We start from the raw sequence: 17044 nt of genomic DNA, 5'->3' as shown, positions 1-17044 counted from the left end.
AGAAAACACTTTCAGCTTGGGGGTTTCATTAAACAAGTCATTATAAAGTGCCCACTATGCACCAGGTGCTAGAGATTCTAAAGGACAGACAGCATTGTCTCTGCTTTGGAGAGGCCACCTCCCCGTGGAGGCCTTGGCGGAGGGAGGGATGATGGGGAAAGAGGACGGGTCCTGATCTGTGGGAGGGGGCAGAGTGGAATAAGGACAACAGAGCCAGGTGGCAGCTGCCGTGAGAAGCACCGGGAGCCAGAGTGGAGGAGCCTTTGCCAGGGACACTGCCTTGCTTCCCTTTTTTCCCCAGCGAGGCTGATGGTATTGATTTGAAAAGCACATTGAAATATGCCCGAAAACATCACCAAAGTAACTGACACACCCCAGTGATGGTCCCAGAGGATGAAACGTGCCCTGCTCCTCTGCAGAGAGGCAGGGGACTCTGTGGTCTGGCGGAGTTGCCTTTCCTGGTGCTTTTTGCTTAAGCGTTTTCTTCCTTCACTGCTGTCACCACCTTTTTAAAAAGGCACCAATAAACCATTTGTGTTTAAAGAAAGAAAAGTGTGTTGAAATGGCTAAGTTGTGTTCCTCTGCTGATTTCATCATGCAAGGAATGTTTCTTGAGCTGTTAGTGCTAAAAAGAAAATAAACTTTATCACTACAGGGAATCTCCCTTTGCTTCTGATTGCTGGCCTTCCTAATGGAGGTGTCTTCTATTCGCTGGGTAGGCTCCATAGCTTAGTGGAAAGCCCCCATGCCTAGAATCACAGGGCCATGGATTCATGGAAGGGACCTCAGGTCCTCTAGAGCACCTCCCCATGTCAGAGACAGATGAGGTGACTTCTAGACCACAAGGCCGGCACTGATACAGCTGGAGATCCAGCCCAGGTGCTGTGATGCCAAATGTGATGTCTCTCTCCACGGCACCACACCAGGCTTTAATCAATAATGCCTTTGGTCTTCTGATTCTTTATCTGTCACTGAGGGACCAAAAAAACCTACCCCATCTTTCTTATCTTCATAGGGTTGAATGAGAATTGGGGATGGGCTAGTTCTGTGATTTCTTAAAGAGTAAGGAATTCCCCATGTGGGAACTTCAACCACTAATGGAGAGCAGTAACTAATCTGTATAACTTAGAGTTTTAGAGAATTGCCTGGGATTCAGAGGGGTTAAATGACCTGCCCAGAGTCACACAGCTAAGCGGACACCAGGAGCAGGATTCGAACCCATCTTCCTGAAGCCAAGGCCAGACCTCTACCTTCTGGGACATGCTGCCGCCTTTCTGTTGTCGGGGCTAGATGGGAATATGTCACATGGCATGCACAGCATGCTTTTTTTTAAAGCCTGGTCAGCCCCTAGGAATGGTTTTAGTTGAGGGTTAGTTTTTGTTCAACAGTATACACAATGCTACAGGATTGATATGTCCTGGGGTCAGACTTTTAAGAGTTAGAAGGAACCTTCCACTCGATGTCATTCAACTTGCTTACTTCATAGAGCCCAGAGAGGTTAAATCACTTGTCCAGGGATAGATCCAGCAAAAGAAACCTAGTATGTGTATGTGACTGCGATCCCAGCATTCTCGTCCACTGTAGTGCATGGGGGGAATCCAAGAACTGAGTAATCCAAGAACTCTCTAGGAGCCAGCAGGCTGCCTCGGCTCTCAACAGGCCTCTTCCTCCTCCTCCCTCTCACTTTTTTGGGACCCTTCAGTGTCTGGAAACCTCTGAATTAGAAACTTCTCTGACCTATCTTACCAGCCCTGCTGACCAATCCCCAGTGGCATTCTGCCTGTGACATCAGAGGTGGGGAGCCAATCAGCTGCATCCGAGGGAGAACCCCTGCCCTCTTTCTATATCTGTGTGGCCCTCACCTATGTCAAGTTGTCCCAATGTGCCCCAGTGTGGAGGTGGTGATGACAGTCCAGGTGCCCCACCCATCAACTAGGGAGAGCTAAGTATAACCTGGGGGAGGCACGTGCAAGGCCACTACGGGTGGGACCATTGTCGACTCCTGCTGTGACCTCAGACCCCACCCATTCCCTCCTCCAGGTTCCAGGGATTTCTGTGGCTGGGTCCTTGCTTGCCCCTCCCCCCCACCCTGGCTATCCCAGGTTAGGCCTTGTGCCTTCCTTTGTGTGAGTTACAACACGCCTAATAAAGGCCTCCTGCTTTCAGCATCACTGGCTGGTCTGACTCTTTGGTGAAAATGTCTGTGAGTCCCCAAATAATTGGAATTGACAGGGAAGGAGGGATCCCAGTGCTGAGGGGATACGCTTAAGCGGAGAGCATTATCAGATGGCCGATATGGAAAGCATGAGGAACATGGAGTTGTGTCCTCTTGAACACCATTGAGAAGAATTAGGTGGTCCTATTTCTCAAATACTAGCATTGCTGTTTCTATTGCAGTTTAAAGCCCGAAGGTGGAACAGCTTAATTCAAAGACAAACTCAGTTCTAGGGCTGGCGGTGGTGTTCTGTCTCCACTGTCATCAAATTCTGTCCTTGGAGGGACACATCTGGACGAGACCCTCTGATTAAGGTAGGAATCCTGAGAATCAGACAACTGGGCCTTGCTGAGGTCCTCATGAGAGTGAACTTGTTTGTTTGAGTCCAAATGTTTCTTATCTCCTTGGTCAGTGCTTCCCTCCCCATTTAAAAATTTAGGAGCCTTTTCTAAAGCTTGTAAGTCTTTCAATGTGTATAGATAATAAAAGCCCTTCCATTTTCTGAGGAACCAAACAGTGGTTTCTATCACTGTCTGCCTCATGATGCCAGCGCCATAGGACTGTACATACTGATAGCTGGGGAGTGACCAGAGGAGGGCACCCAAGGTGGAGGTCCTTGAAGTCCTGAAGTAGAAACAGGGTTGGCTGAAGGAGCTGGGGGTGTCTAGTTGGGAAAACAAGGTATCAAGTAGAACAGGGATGGATTGATGAGCTTTGTTCTGATGGGCCCGGAGGGGAAAACAAGGAATGGTGGGGGGCAAATTTAGGCTTGAGATCTCGATTAGCTTCCCAATAGATGGAATTATAATCAATCAACAAGCCTTTATTAAGTGTTTCCTTCAGAGGTCTTTGCGGAGGAGGGAGGGGCCTCACCCCCAAGCCAGGGGCTTCTAGCTACATTATAGTGGGGATGCTGGGGAGGGAGGGGGTGAGCGGCCGTGTATGTGGTGTGGACTCTCAACTCCTGTGCTTCGCAGGTTCCCTTTAGTTCACTTTATTTTATTTAACAAACTTTAATTTTATTAAATGAACTTTAGTTCATTCTATTTTGAGTTTTCAAGCTAACGTACAAATAAGAATCCTATTGAAAACACCTCAAGAGATTTCTCGTAGGATCACACTGACTGAGAAATGGCAGATTCTTAGCTCCATCATTATACTGACTGGGGTGGGGGTGGGGGGCATACAGAGACGTGTTTAGGTTAGACTTAAGAATGATCGTGTGCTTTTACTTGTTAGGACAATCCTGTATTTTGGCTTCTTGGGGTGGCTGCCGCCCCTCCAAACATCCCTGCTTCTGTTGGGGGCACCACCACCCTAGGTGAACAGCCTCCTGATTGGTCTTACTGCTTCCAGTCTATCCTTTCTCTCAACTACTTTCCATGTAGCCACCAAAATCAGTATCCTAAAGGGTGGGTCCAACTGTGTCACTCCCCAGCTTAAGAGCCGTTATTGTTTGTCCATTGCCTCTGGGATCAACCTTAAGTTCCTTAGCTTGATATTGATGGCCTATCACCATCTGGCCTCCATTTTTCCCCAGTCATTTCATATCCCTCTACCTCTATGTATCTTTGAGTTTGCAACCTAGAGTTTTTTTTCCTGAAGGCAATCTGTGGATTCTTTTCATTGCCACTGTTTTCTGTGTTCACAAGTTCTGGGCAGTTTTCTTGTTATTATTTCTTACATAGTGGTGTTCAGGTTTTTTTTGATGTGTTCTTCTGGAAGATATCAGTTATCTCTATATTCTGTCTCAGCTAATTTTGTTTTGCCTGAATGAAGATCACATTTTCTTTGAATGTTACTGCTTTTTGCTTCTCTCCCAGATTTCCCTTCATTTCTGTTTTTTACATACCTGATCTATTAGTCTCCCTTGTGTTTGTTCTATGAAGTTTGCCATTGTGGATTCAAGTTTTTCTATTCCATTTAATTATTTCTGCCGTGCAGGTCATAAGTTTTGTTTGCTTTCTTGTAACACTCAGGAACATACTATTGTGGTACCATGCTGTCATGGGAATTCAAGAGGGTCTTTTCCTTAATCAGGTATTAATTTTCCTTTGTCTTACAATATTTACTCAGAGATGTCTGGCTTTATTTAGATGATCTGGAGGCCATATTATGTTATTAATGTCTTCCCTGTTGGCTTGTACACTTGTGTTAAACATCTTTAACTGAATTTTTGCTTTCCTTAGATCTTTTGTAATTTCAATCTTTTTTCCTTATATTCCTGTATTACTCACTTTCTGAATCCTTTCTTTTTGGTGACTCTCCTTAGGGACTGGGCCTCAAAGTTATCTCAGCCTCTTTCTATGCTTGGGAATTCATTTTTCATCAGCCTCAGTTCCTACCTCACCTGATGGACCTGAACTAGCTACAGCTGGATGCCAGTCCCCTTTCCTTCAGGCCTGGTGAAGTTCCCCACATATCCTGGCACCCAGTTTCCCTTATTATTCAATTCTCAATCTGAGTGCTATTCTAGCCACAGGGCACTCCCACACTAATATCCCAGGCAAAGCAAGTTTACCAGTTTCTTGTACCTCCACCTCCACAGCATAGGATGGAGGATTGTAGAATTGAGTTCTGTTGCAAGCCTTTGAAAGGTACCTACCAGAGTATGGTAGCTGATGAGCAGGGAGGGGGGTGGGGTTTGAGCAAACCATTTAGGGATTAGGAATTAGTCTTTTCTTCTGTTAGTTCATTGGGCTGTTACCTCATTAAGGTTCTTGGTGTCTTGGAACATGGAGGTAAATGAAATTGCTTTATTTCTTGTACATAAATATTCGGGAGGGACTGAGTTGTGAGGACTGGAGAAAGTGTTTGGTTTTCCATCTAATTGATAGTGGGACGGGGAACTCTTGCCCTTTGGCTGAATAATTGTAGAATATTTTCTTGTAGGGTTTCTTCAAATATGGCAGTCAGACTGATTGGATTCCTATGGTTTTCTAGAAGTCCAGGGATTCTTGAACCGTTTTTCCTCATTCTGTTTTCTAGGTCTATTGTTTGTGAGAGTAGCCATGGCGTCTATTTTTTTAGTCCAAGTCCTTCCCACTTCCTACCTCATTCTTCCCAGTCTTTATTTCTGTTTGCATTCTTTTTATTCCATTCTATCTTCAGGGTGTTTGGTGCTTAGGTCAGGTTGTCTTCCTTCTGGTCTAGGCTGTTTGACTTCCCAGTGCTCTCATCTCATTCCTTAGCTCTTCCTTCACTTTCCCCATCTACTATTAAGAAGTTTTATCTGGGGCTCTACTTATAATCATTGTGGAATTAGTTTCTTTTGAGATTTTCTGTTGGGGCTCTCCTAACTCAGAGCGCTTCTTTGTTCTGTTAGGAGTTTCATGTCTTTAACTTCACTAGATCTAGTCCTATACTCATTCTTGAATTCGGCATCTGTGCCAAGTGCAGGCTACAATTCTGGACTGGTTGGCTAGGCCTGGTTCCTGTCTCTTGCTCTAGACCAGGGTGACCTCTGTACCAGTTGGGGGACTCGTCCACATTGCTGTTCAGAAGTCACCATCCTGCTGCAGCTCTGGGTGTCCTTCCTTCTCCACTCCTCCATCCAGTCTATCACTCCAAAAGCACCTGCAACCAAACCTAACCGTGTAGGCAGCCCACACCAGGAACATCTGAACCTTGGTCCTTGGTTCAACCCTCTATTGAGAATCAGCCCGGCTGCAGGCCCTAGCTTTTAGCACAGTTCTGCACAGCATGAGAGGAAGCACCTACATTCCTTCTTGGGTTTGCTAAGCCTTAATTTTAAAACAACACAAATACAAAGTAACTTCCTGGGATGGGTAGGGCACTAGCAGCACCCTAGAACTTGAGCATAGGCTCTTACAGTTTATTAAACTGAACTTCCAACAGTTAGGTGGCACAGTGGATATAGTGCTGGGCCCGGACGGCCCTGTCTTGCTTGAAACAGTATAAATAATTGCAACAGAATGAGTGAGATGCCAGGATTCTACTGAAGTCTAGAAGGCTGCCTCCCAGGGCTAGTGCTGGCAATGTCTGAAATTCCAAAGGGAGGAACTCTTTTGCCCTGAATGGAACTGATATTTTACAGAAAATAACCTGACAGATTCCTGCTGCTATAGACACAGGTGCGTCTTAGGAAGGGCAAAGAACTGAGTTCAGATCTAGCTTCAGACACCTCCTAGCTGTTTGATCCTGGGCAAGTCATTTCACCTTGGTTTCCCTCGGGTTCTTCTGCGCTAAGATGGGGTTCACAGCAGCCCCTCCATGAAGGGTTATTGTGAGTATCAAATGAGATATTTGTAAAGCACTAGTACCATGCCAGCACATAGCAGGTGCTATATGAAAATGCTGCTTCTCTTCCTTCCCTTTTCTAAGTGGCACATTTGGTTCCTCAGTGAATTATTCTCCACACTCAATTCAGTTCATTTTTATTTTTATTTTTTTGCTTTTTGGAGGGGGGAAGGCAGGGCAATTGGGGCTAAGTGACTTGACCAAGGTCACACAGCCAGTTAAGTGTCAAGTGTCTGAGGCCAGATTTGAACTCAGGTCCTCCTGACTCCAGGGCTGGTGCTCTATTCACTGTGACACCGAGACGCCCCATTTCAGTTCAACAAACATTTACTACTGTAGTTAGTGCAGATCTCTGTGCTGGGCTCTGAGATACAAGGATGGAAAAGAAGACTTTCCTCTTCAGGAACATGTAGTCCAATAGAAGGAAAGAAGTGTCCAAGTGAAGGAAGGGTACAAGCAAGGTGCTGTGAGAAGTGGGAGGTACAAAGGACATTACTGGTTGGGGAGGGGTCTCAAGGAAAGTTTTATGGGGGAGATGGTGCCCAAGGTGGGACTTAGAGGATGGGAAGACTCAATAAGAGCTAGGGATAAGGAGAAAACCATAAAAAAAAACATGACCAGAGGCAGCTAGGTGGCACAGTGAACAGAGCACCGGCCCTGGAGTCAGGAGGACCTGAGTTCAGATCTGGCCTCAGACACTTGACACTTAACTAGCTGTGTGACCTTGGGCAAGTCACTTAATCCCAATTGCCTTGCTTAACCCCCTCCTCCTAAAAAAATGACCACTGCTGTGAGCATAGACTCAGAACCTTTTCCCTTCTGTCTTCTGTTTCTCATTCAATAGAACAATATTTGCCCTCTCAACCATAGCTCTATATTTCTAATTTCAGCTTCTTAAGGAATTCTGTGGACAGTCTGCCTTTCCTGGCCACTTCTCTTTTTGGCCACCCCCACATCCTCCGGGCCTCTAACTCCCTTTCCCAGGCTGGTTAGAACATCCTCCCCCTCCAGGCCTCTCCCCCGGCCCCCTCTATCCCCCCCCCACAACAGTCCCAAGCCTGGCCTGAGGATCCCTAGGGTTTCCTTGTGTCCTTTATTGAGGGGTTATAAGTCTTGAAATACTTTGCCCAAGACATTTTAATTTTACAGTATTGTTATATGACATTATATGAGATGTTTCCAACTTCTCAAAAGTTGTTTCCATATCTGTAAAATAAGGTCTTTGACCAGATAACCTCCCATGTCCCTCCCAGCTCTAAGAGGTGAATGTGAAAATTCTCCTTAATGGGAGGGCTTTGAAGGCAGGGACTTTTTCATTTGTGTTGGTGTCCTCAATGCCATTAGGCTATCAATGAACAAATACATCTTAAATGCTTACTATGTTTTTGACTGGGTGCTAGGCACTAAGGATACAAAGAAAAATGTGAAATGGTTCCTGCCCTTAAGGAGCTTAACTTCCATTAAGGCTTCACAAATATTTGTTGGCCTGAATAAAACTGGATTGGATTTTATAACTAATTGAATCTAGGCTAATGTAGCTTTTGGTTGTAGATCTGGTTATAGAGTCCTCTTGCTAAGAGTATAACTCCCTACTCATGGAGATGAGACTGCATTCTTTAGTAATGCTGAGGGAATCTGGTGGTCAGCGCAATTATATTCAGTCTGATGCCTAACCTGAATATTTGACCTTTCCAAGATAAATAGGTTTCCAGGACGCATCCGGGGCAGGTGTCCAGAAGGAGGAGGACCAGATGACATTGTCTTGATTAAAACAGTATAAATACTTGCAAGAAGATGAGTGAGCTGGCAGAATTCTATTGAGGTCTAGAAGAAAGGTCGCCTCCTGAGGCTCATGTTGGCGACGTCTTGAAAACACCAAAGGGCTAACTTTTGCATTTGATAAATTTGACATTTGCAGAAAATAAGGTGCACAGACTCCTGTTGCCACAGACACAGCTGCATCTTAAGAAGGGCAAATTTATGATGATTCTTTTTATACTTTTTTTCCCCTGTGTAGTTTTCTAAGTAGCCCACAAGGCATTTGTGAAAACTAGACACAGCAAAGGGAAGTCAGCATTTGGCCATTGAAAGAGCAAGGGATTTGAAGTCAGAGACCCTGGGTTTCAATCCCAGGTCTGCTACTTGGTACCCATATGACCTTGGGTGAGGGAGAGGTGGCAGGGCTGTCATAGGAGCCTGTGTCCTGCCTAATCCCCAGGGCAGCCCCAGGAGCCAGATGTGGCCTTGGGCCCCTCTGGTGAGCTGCTGGGCTGCTTGTCTTGGAGGTCTGGGAGCCCACCAAACACACAGGTTTGGCTGTTGGCCATGTCATGGTGGGGAATCTTTCTGGCTCTAGTTTATACCAGGAGGCCCTTGACGTCTCTTCTAACTCTCAAATTCTGTGATCCTCTATGTCTCTAGATCTGTCTCTCAAAGTCTTTTCTCTTCCATAAAGGAAGGGAGTTGAACTGAATGACCTCTAGTATGATCAGGAACTGATCAGAGTAAAGGAGAAATGTAGAAATTCAGCTTGTTCTTTCTAGACTCTAAAACAAACTGAGAAGGAAAGAAAGGGACACTTCTGATTTTGGTGACTGTCCTTGAACCCACAGGGTGAGATGTGTAGACAATTCATGTGCTCCTTTTGTTGAAGAGGAAGGAACTTTGCATCATCATGGAATCTCTGAGTCAGAAAGGATGGCCAAGGTCTTGTGGCCAAGCTGAATTTAAGCCCCTACTACAATGCCTCATAAGTGGTCTGTGTTTCAATCTAAGCGTGAAGGTCTGAAGAGAGCAGGAGCCCTCCTCATCTAAAAGTGGCCCTTTCAACTATGAGATGGCTCTCATTATGGACAAGTGACTTTTAAAAAATCCACCCTGTCTTATCTCTTTGTAGTTTAGATTAAATTCAACAAGTTATTAAGTGCCTGCAATTTCCTGGGGGTTTTAATTGGCTTTTTGACCTGGACCTGTGATTGATTTGGAATTCCTGGTCAGAGTATGCCTACTAATGCAGATTTGTAACTGTCATGCAATCTAGCTAACTTGAGCGGCACAGAAATTAACTGGCTTGTCCTAAGTCAAACAGGTCAGGACTCAAATCCAGTTCCTTCTGACTTTAGGCCAAGTTTCTTTCAACTACAGTCACAGATAGACAGAAGTGAAGAGTGGCAAGGGGCTTCTTTGGCCATCTGGGCCTACCCATGCACCAAAGGCATCCCTGCTAGAACACAAGCCAATGAATGTCATCCAGCCTCTGTCTGAAGACCTCCTTGGTCATTTAATCCTACCTGTACACCCAATTAATCCCCATTCTAAATAACATAAATCAACAAGTGACCATCCGGTCTCTACTTGAAGACCTCTGAGGAGACGGAGCTGCCAACCACTCAGGGAAGCCCATTTAACCTGGGAAAGCTCTGTCTCTGCTCGAAGACCTCTCATTGGCCATCTAGGCCTACCCATGCACCAAAGGAATTCCCATTGCCACAGAAACCAACACGTGGCCATCCAGCCTTGGCCTGAACACCTTAGAGGAGGGGGAGCTGCCAACCACTCATGGCAGCCCTCTGACCTGGGGAAAGTACTCATTCTTAAGAACATTTTCCTGACATCAAACTTAAGTTTGCCTCTTTGCAGCTTCTATCCACTGTTTCTGGAGTGCTAGTAGAGGCAAGTAGAAATAAAATCCTTTCTGCACAGAACATGATATCTCTTGAAAGAATACTTCAGAGTCTACTTTCTCCAGGTTAACCCTCCCCTTTTCTAGCAACCGGTCCTCCCATGCCATGGACTCCAGGCCCTTCCTCCTCCTGCTCAGTTTAGCCATGTCCTCCTCGAGTGGGAGTGGGTAGAAGCGAATGCAGTCCTCCAAAGAGGATTTGAGCAGGGCAAAAGACAGTGGGGCTGTCACCCTGTGCTGCAGGGACTGTGACCCAAACCCGCGGGGGCCTTTCTGGCTGCTGTATTTCATTGCACACTCTTCCTGGGCACACAGTCCACTAAAGCCCCAGGTCTTCCTCAGAACAGCTGCTGTCTATCCATTCTTCTCCCGTCTTGTAGTTATGATGTTCATCTTTTTAACCCATGTGCAGGATTTGACATTTATCCCTGTTAAATTTCATTGTGTTAGGTTTAGCCTGTCAGTCTCTATCTGCAGCCTGCTGTTGTCATTCATGCACGTCGCCGTGCCTCCCAGCTCTGTGTCATCTGCAGATGTGATGAACAGCCCATCCACTAAGAATCTCACTGGGAATCAGAGGCAAGATCCTCCTCTACAGTTCGTAGACTTTGTCTTCTGCCCTCTTGGAAAATCAGGGCATTTCTCCTCTTCCAGTCTTGTGGGAGCTCTCCTGGGTTCTATGATCTTTCCAATGTCACTGACAGTAACTCAGCCGTTATACCTCCCAATTCTTTCAGTATCGGAGCACATAGTCATCTGGGCCAAGGGACCTGAATTCAGCAAGGGCAACTGAATGCTACTACACCAAGCTGCCTCTTACCCCTGAGGGGAGATAAAATGAAAAATATATATGTTGAAAATATGAAAAAATATAAAATGAAAAATAGATAAAAATGATAAAATGAAAAAGCATCACTCTGCAAGGCGCTTACATCCAACTTGTCCCCAGTGTTCCTCACTCTGCTCTCTGGGGCCATGCCGAATGAGGGGAATTTCTCTTCCACATGATGACCCTTCAGGCACTTTGTGGCAGATCTTAGGTCCCACATCCAGCCCAGGTCTTTTCTTAAATTTTTCAACTGAAGTGGAAGTATTTAAAAACTCCTGATCACTGTTGTGAAAAGGAAAGGAAGAAAGGCCGAAAGGAAAGAAGGAAGGAAGGAAGGAAGGAAGGAAGGAAGGAAGGAAGGAAGGAAGGAAGGAGAGAGATGGAAGGAAGGAAGGAAAGAAGGAAGAAAGGAAGGAAAAAAGAAGGAAAGAAGGAAGGGAGGAAAGAAGGAAAGAAAAATGAAATAGTTGCAAATGTAATAGGATTTGTGACTTTAGGAATTTTTTCTTATTTTGTAATTATTTGATATTGAGTCTCTTTCTACTAGTGCATTCCAGGTATGTCCAGATCCCAGCTGGGATATATTCCATTGAATAAATTATTAAACTTATCTGCTCTTCAGTTTTAATATCTATATTTTGCTCATGGGCTGCTTTCTGAGGGAAAAAAAATGCAGTTATAGACAGGAACTGCTTTGGTGTAAAGAGTGGTAATCATTTGGGTGGCCACACTTGGACACTTTGAAGGATCTGTGATTTCATGCATATGGGTAGTGTTACTAACAGTTTGGCCAGAACCCACCCACAGCCTCTCACAGTCTGCACACCTCTTGCTCTTAGTGTCCCATGACATGCTTCTATCCAGTATACAGCTGGGCTGCCTTCTGTATCCCTTCACATTATGGGGACCATTGGAGGAGCCATTGTTTGGGTCTTTTCTCTTTACTCTCTCTTTTTTTTTTGCTTTTGGAGGGCAGTTGGGGTTAAGTGACTTGCCCAAGGTCACACGGCCAGTTTTTGTGTTAAGTGTCTGAGGCCGGATTTGAACTCAGGTTCTCCTGGCTCCAGGGCTGGTGCTCTACTCAAAGGGAACTAGCCGCTCCCTATCCTTTACTCTTGCTACATGGCCAATCCTTATCATCAGTAATATTTCCACCTACTCACACCAACCATCTGACTCTTTCTTGACCTCTGGGTCTCCTACAACTTTTATGTTAAGAGAATGAGTATGCCATGATCCATAATCATACACTGTCACTGGAAGACTATTTATGTTGAAAACGTAGACCTTCATTTTAGGAAGAGGTTGGGGATCATCAGAAGAGGCATAGTATCTCAGAGGGCGTCCAGTCCCCCGCGATCCTCCCCTTACTTGATTCTCATGCCCGGTTCACTGACCATCCACAGTGTCTATCCAGGATACTGCCACAGATTGATGAAACTTCTTGATGAACAAGTCGTCCATCCAGTGATATAGGATGGATTTGTGGTCTCCCAGTGTGGGCATTCCTGATCGTAACCCGCCATACTTGCTATCATATGACTCTCATCCCTCTTCTTCCATAAATTTGCCCCAAATCTGTTCACCAACATACAGAGATCATGGATGATACTGATAGTGTATAGATACCAGTGGAGATTGTTCATCTCTTCCCTTTTACTCTTGATTCATGACTGGCCCATCTTTTCCCCCCACTAGTCATACATTTCTCTGATCCCTTATACCACCTTTCCTTTGTAATTTTTTATTTGCAATGCGGTGTAACCGTGCACTGCAAAATGTATGCTTTTGAATTGTGGGTGCTGGAGTTGACTTTTCAGAGTTCCTTAGGCAGCAAGGAGATCAAATCAATCACTACTTAAAGAAATTAACTGGGGGTGGCTAGGTGGCGCAGTGAATAGAGCACCAGCCCTGGAGTCAGGAGGACCTGAGTTCAGATATGGCCTCAGACACTTAACACAAAAACTAGCCATGTGACCTTGGGCAAGTCACTTAACCCCAACTGCCCTCCAAAAAGCAAAAAAAAAAAAAAGAAATTAACTGACTATTCATTGGAGGGACAAATACTGAAGTGGAAATACTTTGATCACATAATGAGAAGACAGGACTCACTGGAAAAGACCCAGTTGTTGGGAAAGATTGAAGTCAAAAGGAGAATGGGGCTGGCAGAGGATGAGATGGATAGAGCTTGGGCAGATTTTGGGAGAAAGTGGAGGACCAAAGGGCCTGGTGTGATATAGTCCACAGGGTCATCAAGAGTTGAACCCAACTAAACCACTGAACAACAACAAATCACCAGTTCACACCATCATGTACCTTCGTGGTGCCCTTTGGGGAACTCATTTCCAGGTCTTTGGAAACTCTAGTATTTCACCATTCCCAGCCATACAACAACACTAGAGGAATATTGGGAAGATGGGGTTATTCTTTCAGGGAGAAGTTTGAGGCCATTAAGGGAACTGTATAATTTCCCAAATGAGACCCAGTGGGCTCTCTTCCTCTTCCCAGTCAATACTGAGCCCAGCTCACTGTCCATTTACAGTGCGTTAACAACAATGTACTGATAGATAACTTTATGGCTTATTTATCCAACTACATATCATAGACATTCTTCATTCACTAGGTGTCTCCAATGGGGTAGTTAGACTAAAATCTGTTGCATGATTATGGATCTCATTTAGGAGGTTTTGCAGTGTTCCAGGGTTGTTGAATCAGCATAATATCATTCAGAAATAAGGACATCTGGAGGAGCCCACCATTTATTGGGAATCACTCTTGGTCTCTGCACTGGGCTTCTTCAGGGATGGCAGTGGATGCTTCATTGAGTATATCTCTTGGCTTTCTTTCTTACTTGACGTGAATAAGCAGAGCTTATCTACTTTCAAGGAGTCTTATACGACTGTGACCTATGCAGAGGACTCACCTTGTTGGGGGAGAAACATCAAGAAGGTGTTTTCTCCTCTGGAATCTAATGCTGTTTTAAAATCCACAAAGAATGAGCACAGTGAGATCTTGTGTTATTGGTATTTTCAGCAGTTATGTATGGTTGAGGTTGTATGAAGTATTACTTATGAAAGCCTTCCTAGTGCTTCCTACTCTGCCCATCCAGAATGTCCTTGGTGCTCATGTAGATTATTCTCAAAAATTTGTGTAGATGGGAAGGCAGTGAAATGGATGGGCAGTTATCGCTATCCTCTCAGTTGCCTTTCTTTGGGGGAAGGGTGGGAATAAAAAGGTTCAGGGAAATTTTCCATGCCTTTGGCATCCTCTTCCCTTTCATATGCTTTGAGGATTGATAGTTCAATGCCCACAAAACTGTATTATCTCTAGTTGGGACCTTCTCTAAAAACATGTGGTCTCACATTTATCTCCTTTTCCAGTCTGTTTTCTTTAGTTCCATCTCCATGCCCTTGGGCAGCACAGCCAAGGCTGTGATGCTTGAGTCCCAAGATGGAGACTCCACTTTCCTTGAGTGACGTTTGGTGAGGTAATTCTGCTCAACATCCTCCATGCTCCTTTGCTATAAGATTTGACAGACATCCTTGTGTTTTAAACTGGTACTGTCCTTGGCTGCCATATCTCTTCACTTGGCAGAACTTCAAATGTTTTGCTGGTAGAGGTGATCTCTAGGCTCCTTCAACGTCCTACTTATGGAGACTGCTTTGCAATGCTTAAACTTTTAAGGCAAAGGTTTTAATTACTGTCAATGTCTGTTCCTCCTTCTATTTCTTATTTCTTGTCTAAATAGGTCAGTTTTAATTGTATGACATATATTTTTGATAATTTTTCTCTAGTTTTATATTACTCTTTATCTTGGCTCTTATAGACAGATGCTAGGCTTCCTTCTCTGGCTTGCTTTTCTTTTTCTTATTTCCCGGTGTGGTCAGGTAGACAAGACTTGTTGAAATTACTGTCATTTCATCAAGGTCGGGACCCACAGCTTAAGAAATGCTGAAGGGGCTGAGTGTGGAAAAAGTTGAAGAAGCTCTGATATTATCCATTAAGATCTAGGGTAACAACACTGAAAATCCTCTGTTGCAGCATCAAACACTTTAGGGGAGCATCTATCTTCTGCCTCATTTCATAATAAAATTGAGCCATAAAACAAAATCTCTTATTGTTCCATTTATCAGCAGAGCTGATATGACTTTGATGTTTGCAGAGGAGATACAATGTAGGCAACATTTTACTCTACTGAATGACATGCCTTTTGAAAGTCAGAAAACAATAATCATAGTGGGAACCTGCATTCTCTACCTTTCAATCAATCATGTGACTGTGAAGACTGGCCCCTTTCCATACCTTCATCAACGATTCCTAATGCACACATGTAGAGATCCCTGGAATTAATTTGTAAAGGTGAAAAAGGAGGTGCCAACTTCCTTCTGTGTTCTCTCCCCCATTAGGCTGCAAGTTCCTTGAGGGAAAGGTTTGTCTCCTATTCCTAGCCTCCTGTGGTACTTAGCTCAGAATAAAGATGTAATAAACCCTTTTCATTCATCCATTCTTTCCCTCTAATAGGTCAGTTGTGATTGAGATTTTCTTGATTACCTTTTTTTTTTGGTGATGATAAGATACATTTTTTTGTCTAAGAATCTCCCTTTCTGATATGTTAAGACATGATCCCTTAACCTCCTCACAAAATAATGGCCACAATTAATGGAAGATTTTTCTGCCTTCATTGTCTTCGAACGATTTGGCCAAACACCCTCTGCTGTTTTGCACAGATACAACCAAAACACAGGTTTGATGTCATAGCATGAAAGAGCCATCGTCCTCTTACTTAGAGCTTGGCTAACCCATGGTTATTTGGAGGAGAGAACTTGAATTAGAACCTCATTGTGACCTTGGACAAGTCTCTTCCCCTCTCAGGGCCATATCTGGTGTTGAACCATATGGTTTGAGCTGCTTTCCAGCTAGAAATCTTATGGATTATCGTGAAATTCCCAGCCTTCTCCTCCCACTCCTCCATATCCATTTGTCTAGTGGAGAGAGAGAATGATCTGCTGGGACCCTGAGGTTTCCCTCCCCTTCCTCTTTCGAGTTGAGGATTTTTGAAGACAGCCCCTCCAAAGTGCTGTTTACCTGACTCAGCCCATTCTGGACTCTCCTTTGCTTTCTAGCTGTGCAGAAATGGGTTGGGGGGTTCTGAAGGTCTGGCAGCTTCTGCGAGTGGTATTTCTGGTTCTGGCCAGCCGGGGGCTATTTCGCTGGGTTTGGAGCATCCCTGAGTTAAGGGACTGGGTGATCTCTGAGTTCCTTCCTGGTCCATCCATAGAGCAAGAAATGTCCTGGGGTGGGGGGGGAGGGGGAGCGGCGCCGGGCTCGTGAGCCACAGGCTCTCCCCGGGTTTGGTGGGCGCCAGAATCTCCACCTGAAACTGCAAGGAGTTCGAAGTTGCAAGCAACTTCGGGGTTGGGTCAAAGGACTTCCGAGGTCGACAAAACACCCCGATACGGCACTTTGGGTCTCCAAGTTTCAGGTCTCGACTGCTCCACGTCTCAGGAGAACCAGGATGACCCTAACAACAGCAAACCTGCGAGGTGCTGCATGCAAGAGCTGCGCCGGGTGCGCGGAAGCAAAGCAGCAGCATTTATGCAGCACCTGCAGTGTGCTCCGTGATTTTTTACCAAGGTCACTCCGGAGGAGGCAGAGGTTACCTGACCTGCCGGGGTAGCGCAGCCCATGAGGGTCTGAGTCCACATTCGAACTCAGATCTCCACGCTCCCAGGCTTACGCCCCCCCTCCCCCATCCAGCAGAGGAGGGGGCAGAAGGGGCCAGGGGAGCAGGAGGGGGGGAGTGGGAAGAAACACCTGATGGGGAAGGGGGGAGCTGCTGGAGGCCCAGAGAGGAATGCACAGGGGAGCAGGGGCTGGGGTGAGGGAGCAGGAGAGCAGCAGCTGGCGGGGAGGGGGGGGCAGGCGGCGAGCGTGGAGATCTGAGGTGGGACGGGGAGGGGGGCCCGGGTGGGCGGGGCTGCCGCGGGGGGGGGGGGGGGTCCGGGGGGGGGGGGGGGGGGGGGCCCGGGGCGGGTCGTCTTCACGGAGACCCAGCGAC

The 17044-nt window shown here is 45.6% G+C and overlaps 1 protein-coding gene across 1 annotated transcript in view; it reads left to right on the top strand.

Moving 5' to 3' along the window:
* Positions 1 to 2129: 2129 nt before the first annotated feature.
* The window catches only part of ZRANB1 (zinc finger RANBP2-type containing 1), an 83501-nt gene continuing 68586 nt past the window's right edge, over positions 2130 to 17044 (top strand). Inside the window, exon 1 of the mRNA XM_069101747.1 lies at positions 2130 to 2529. The gene's annotated coding sequence lies outside the window, so the exon portion shown is untranslated. The remainder of the gene's footprint in view (positions 2530 to 17044) is intronic.

This window comes from Petaurus breviceps, unplaced genomic scaffold (assembly GCF_028583685.1).
Source record: "Petaurus breviceps papuanus isolate PSGF00001 unplaced genomic scaffold, PetGlider_PUasm1.0 490, whole genome shotgun sequence".
Taxonomy (NCBI): domain Eukaryota; kingdom Metazoa; phylum Chordata; class Mammalia; order Diprotodontia; family Petauridae; genus Petaurus; species Petaurus breviceps.
The sequence above is the reverse complement of the archived record's forward strand: the minus strand, read 5'-3'. Positions and strand labels throughout refer to the sequence as shown.